We start from the raw sequence: 6,220 nt of genomic DNA on the forward strand, positions 1-6,220 counted from the left end.
TTCCTGAGACAGACGTTCGAATGGTAACAAGTGATGGAAACCAGCTCTCTATTTCAGCGCGATGTGTGTTTGCTCCTGATGATTAAGCCCCCTGTGAGCCATCTGCGTTTAATGGGTTAGAACTACTTTGTAGAGCTGCAGCTTTGGCCTTCCACAGCTTCCTTATTTATTTGAGAGGAGGCCGATCCCCACCCTTTAAAAGTTAAGCATGTAGGAAACCCTGCCAAGAGAATCAGAGAGAAAGGGCAAATTTATAGCCTCATGTTGTTTTAAGCATTTAGCAGTATAAATAAGAAGTGTAGATAAATGTGTACAAGTAGAAGCATAAGTGACCCTGTGTTTATCTCAGTTACATTATTTGCCTAAATTGCAGGGCTGAATTAACCCAATTAGTTTATGTAATGGCTAATGCTGCATCTCAGCTGAACTATTAGACGTGCTTAAGTGATGCTAGGTTGGGGGATGGTGGTCTTCTACCTGTAAGTCAGGCCTTGGGGAACTGTACTTTGCAACTAATGGTTTCTGCAGATAAAATTCAGAACCCAGGGTGAAAAATCCTTGCACCTCAAAGCAATGTAGGCTGTTGCTGCTATTGATGAAATTAAAGTGAACTTCGAGTTATAAATGGCAGTGAAGCAGACAGCTCCTGTTGGGCACATATAGCTTCCCAGAGGTGTGTTACTTCTTAGTAACATCTCATTATCTTTCAATGGCTTAGAAAAGTACGCAGCTATAAGCACTCAATAAATAGCTGCTGTGTTGAAAAGAACCCAGGGGATTGAGAGAAGTGAAACATGTGGATCAGGTGGGACAGTCTGGGACCAGAACCTTGACTGTCTTTCCAAATTGTCACTGCTCTCAGTTAAGAGATACTGGATATGAAGAATTTCAAATCTTCACACAACTGCAGTTGCTGAGCTGAGGAACATCTTCACACCAGGCACCAGATTTTTTTTTTTTTTTACCATTTATTTTTATTTATTTCCCCTCTTTATGTTTAACTCTTTTGCTAGGTCTTCAAAATCTGCATGAGATACTTCTCTCAGATAATCTTTCCTCCCTTCCTTCTTCCTTCCCTTCTCTTCTCTTCTCTTTCTCCTCTCCTCCTCTCCTCTCCTCATCTCCTCCTCTCCCCTCCCCTCCCCTCCCCTCCCCTCCCCTCCCCTGTCCTCCCCTCCCCTGTCCTCCCCTCCCCTGTCCTCCCCTCCCCTCCCCTGTCCTCCCCTCCCCTCCCCTCCTCTTCCTCCCCTCCCCTCCCCTCCCCTCCCCTTCTCTCTCTCTCTCTCTCTCTCTCTCTCTCTCTCTCTCTCTCTCTCTCTCCTTTCTTTGAACTAGAAAACATATCTTTTCCTTCTTCCTTCCCTTCTTCCCCCCCTCCTTTCTTTGAACTAGAAAACATATCTACTAGAGGAACTCTCAGAATTTTAAAGCCATCAATCAGTTTCACAGCTGGAAATAGACAGGTAGAGATAAGACAGAAATTCATCCATTAAACTTCTATTTACAAATTTCAGACAGCAGTGTTTGATAAAGTGAGACAAATGCTGGCTGACCAGAGGCAAACAATGAGTTAAAGTCTCAGAGCCAGTCATTCCTAACCTCTTCCTTTTTTCTTTCTCTCTTCCCTGGAGTTGGGAGTCTTTCCTCGCATTGACCTCAGATCTTCTAGCAGTCTTTCTCAGTCAGAGATCAAGGGAGACACCAGGGTGAAGGCTTCTTACTGAACTTTTCCATCCGCTTTCTTTGGATGTTTATTTCATAGCTGTATTTTCATTTTTATTGTTTTCTTTTATATTTAGACCATAGTCAAAGTATGCTATAAAAGTTCCATATTTCAACTATCCAAAGAGACCAATTGTTTCTTAACTGCAGTCTTTAGTGCCTGAATTTATTTATAATTTCTATCGCCAGTGCCAAAGATTTTAATTCATCAACTCACCACTGTTTATTTTGCATTATTTGATAATAGAAAATTTGAAAATATTGACAAAAATAATTTTTTTAATTTGTAAATTCTAGTATAGTTGAACATAATACTGAAAAAATATAATTAGTTAAAAGTCATATTGGCATAGCATTGATAAAGAAACAAAGAATCAGAAATAATGGGCATGGGTTTTTAAATTTTGCTTGGTTTCTCTTTCAAAGAACAATATAAAAAAGCCATTCTTTCACATCTCTGGTCATTTCACGAGACGTAAATCTGTCGCTTATCTGTAGCCATCTATGAACTATAAAATGTATATTAGTTACCCTGTTATCTGTTCCAAGGCATTAGACTTTAGAGATTTCCTGGATATAGTGTAATTATCTTTTTACTCCTTCATCTCCTCTACCCAGTAAATTAGTTTCCATGAGTTCTTAGCAAAATGTAAGATTAGGTATTTTTCAATAAAATTGCAATCTATTAAATAAAACTGAATTTAACATTTCACAAAAAGAAAGGGTGATAAAAAATAAAGTTAATTTTGACTAACAGCAGAAAAAAATTGAGCTGTTAACATTGCTTTAAGCATTTCACAGAATTCAACAAAGAAGTAGATTATTTTTCCTTTATAGCCCATAGGATAACACACCAGCTAGCTCTTTGATTTAGAAAGTCATTATAATGACTAAGTGTTTGTTTCTTTACTTACTAAATGTTATGTCACAAAATCATGAAAGAAAAACAACAAAATAAATATGAAGAATGATTGGTTCATATAAAACTTTATGACACTTTTCAATTATTGGTGAGAAAATTCCCCTACTAATTCCATAACTCACATAAGGCTTAATCGTGGTAGAAGTGGGGTTTCTCCACCATTGTGGAACCATTGCCCCCCACCCTGAATGTCTGTTCTCGTGTACTGCACCTTGACCCCTCTTTTGTTCATTCATATTATACAATGAACCTGATTGATTATAAATGTCCTATTCTTTTTAGTATATATGTTCTGCTAATCAGAGATATTATTACATGTGATTATTTTACCTTTCATAATGTGAGACTCCTTTGTTTAAACTGTGGACATTACCATGATGTGGTTGGGAATGCTATGGACCTACAGAAGTCTGCTAAAGCAGTTGAATTCTTTCTCACATGTTAAAAAAAATTAAGCCACTTTATTCTCTCTCTAAAACAGAACAGTATTTGGGGGCTGGAAATATGACTCAATAATTAAGTGCTGAATGTAGGCAAATATCATTGTCTATGTCACTTTACTAATCTCTGAATTCTATATAGAAATATACTCCACTTTTTCATGTCTAAATCATGAACTTTCCTTGTGAGGAGCTTTTGAGTTTGAGTCCAGTGTTTAGCAATTTACACTAGGTAAGCAGCCTGTAAAGGGGCTTTTTTTTTTTTTTTTTTTTTTTCTTTCTACTGGAAACCTATTAGATTTTAACAGTGATGGCAGTTTGTCTGGATTGTTCTAGTAAATCTTTAAAGTGAGTATCAAAGTAAACAAGAAAAAGAAAATATCAGTACACGCTATGTAAGAATACACATATATTATTTCTGTTTTTGCCCATCTTTCTAATGCTGTGACCCGGGCTTATTACAGCTGATCATGTTGTGACCACCAACCATAAAATCATCTTTTTGCTAATTCATAACTGTAATTTTCCACTGTTATGAATTGTAATGTAAATAACTGATATGCAGGATATCTGACTTGAGACTTCTATGAAAGGTTCACCACTCAGAGGTTTAGAACCACTGCTGTAAAATCTGAAGCATTGTTTGTAATCAATGCTGTCCCAAAGATTCAAATGATATTATTTGTTTTGTACTTCACGGTCGGAAATTTAGATTGTATGTTCACTTAGGAAATTAAAGTTTAAATGGTTAAGTAAAACTATAACCGCTCTTTTTTACTTGATTTATTCAAGCTATTCTTTTAAGTCTAAGATGATTAGAAAAGCTTTCCTCAACCCTCTACTAAAATTTTCAAGTATAAGAGAGGAGTTAACAAGGTTTTATTTTCTGTTTGCTTTTTTTTTTTTTACTTACAATAGATTTCCAGGATGAATGATGGCAATGTGTTTAATTTCAAAGGAGACTTATTATTTTTTTGGTAAATTTTATGGTGGCACTGAGATTGTCACATAAGCTGGGTGACCTGAGTTCAGTCCTTAGCTGAAAGGAAAAAAAAAATCCACAAAATTATGTTCTGACCTCTACACATGTGCACACATATCAAACAGATGAAAGAGTCACAAATTAATGTAAAAATTTGAAAGTAGAAATAAACCCTATTTTAGTACTCACTATACTCTGAAAATATCACATTTAATCAGGTGTTTTTCTTCATTTTTTTCTCACGTAAATCGGGCTCTACTGCACATTTCCCTCTGTCTGTATTCTCATTATCATTACCAGTGAGGTTACAGCCTGACTTTTATAAAATATACATAAAAGGACATAGAGCCTGAGAGGAAGTGCAAAAGTATTATTTAATATGCCATTTTATTAAAGGGATTCTGTTGCAAATTAGTTAGCTTCTTCATGTAAAATCTGAATAGCTAGGAGAAAATGAAATATATGGTTATTGCCTAATTTCTCAAGCTAGAGATGGATTAAAGAAAAATCATATTTTAAGTGTGAAAGGTATTTTCCTATTTTGATCAGTGAAATGAAAATTCAGCCTAACTAATAAAGATCATTGTGATCTCTCTACTAAATTATTAAGGACGATAAGGTGTAATTATTTCTAGTAAAGCTATATTCAATAATTATTTATCAACTAAAATTCTACTTAAAATAAGTGTTGAGAGACAAATGTTAAGATCATAGATAAATTTAGAAACTTAAAATTTGAAGCACTCTATACATGCATTATAATTTAAGTTTCTACCCCTTTTCTCTTAGGTGGTAAGTGTCGATACACTGAATCCGCAGCATCTACACATAAAACTGCATGACTCGAACACAAGTTCCAGGTGTTATCTATACTAAAGAAGGCAAAACAAGGACCTGGCATTTGCAGACTTGAGGATGTGAAGCTGGAAGAAGGAATGGCCTACCATCTTTGTAAAAACCATACTAAGTGCAATGGTTCCCTCACTCTTCCCATTAAAGCAAATGAATCAGCAGTTAGAAGAAGCAATGAAAAGAATGCAATGAGGTAATTTATATATTCACTTTCAAGAGTTCCTTAACAGTATATAAGTTAGGTAACTCTATTATTGTCTTGAGATACATTGCTGAAACTAAGGATAAAAATTACACAGGTTTTATTTTTTCTCCTCTTAAATCACTATATAAAAGATTATGTACCAGTTCACATTTATAACAAATGATATATCTTCAAAACCCACAAAACCTTTTCCTAAAATTTTATTTAATTTTATACTTAAGAATTTGACACTTCTGAGCATTCTATGTCATGATTTTTAAGAAAAAAAAAAGGAATATAAAAATTTAAGCCATTCATCCAGGAAAAAAAAAATACGTAGAAGTAAAAATACTTAAGTTGCAGTGACCAAATTCCAAGAGATAAAAATGAGGATAAATTTAAAGACTCAATCAATCATACTGTAAATAATGGGTACACAATATTTCATCTTTCATTATCTAACTACATGAATTCAATAACTGCATATAAAACATCATATCTAGCAAATGAAGCTTTAATTTCAGTTCAGAAGAAAGAGACTAGGAGGATAGGGAGGGAGGGAGGGAGGGAGGGAGAGAGAGAGAGAGAGAGAAAGAGAGAGAGAGAGAGAGAGATTGATTCCAGAAAATGTCTTTCTTTATGCTTTAACTTTTTTCTCACCTTTTACTTCCAAAGCTTATTTTTGTATGTTGGGCCAGCCAACATACGTAATAAAATTTCAGTCAAAAGCAAAGGTTTTTTTGTTTTGTTTTGTTTGTTTGTTTGTTTGTTTGTTTAGCTTATTAACACTACATAATGCATGCTCCTCTGATGCAATGTGCATCTTGGTTGATATCACATGAATTCAGGCATTTGTCCAGGAAGACTGAATTCATAAAGGACAGGAAGTATCACTCTACCATATACTTGATTATCCCAAATGGAGCTTCAGACTCTTTATCCAAAACATGTGATACTAAATTTATATGGTATAGCAATTGTAAAACACCACTTATAAAGGTATTTTGAATTGAAAAAAATAAAAACAGACCTTCCAAAATTCCAGTATAATTACTCAATATAATATTTTTTAAAAAGTCAAGAAGGAAAACTAATAACTGGTGTGAAACTCATGCCTC

Source organism: Arvicanthis niloticus, chromosome 22 (genome assembly GCF_011762505.2).
Source record: "Arvicanthis niloticus isolate mArvNil1 chromosome 22, mArvNil1.pat.X, whole genome shotgun sequence".
Taxonomy (NCBI): domain Eukaryota; kingdom Metazoa; phylum Chordata; class Mammalia; order Rodentia; family Muridae; genus Arvicanthis; species Arvicanthis niloticus.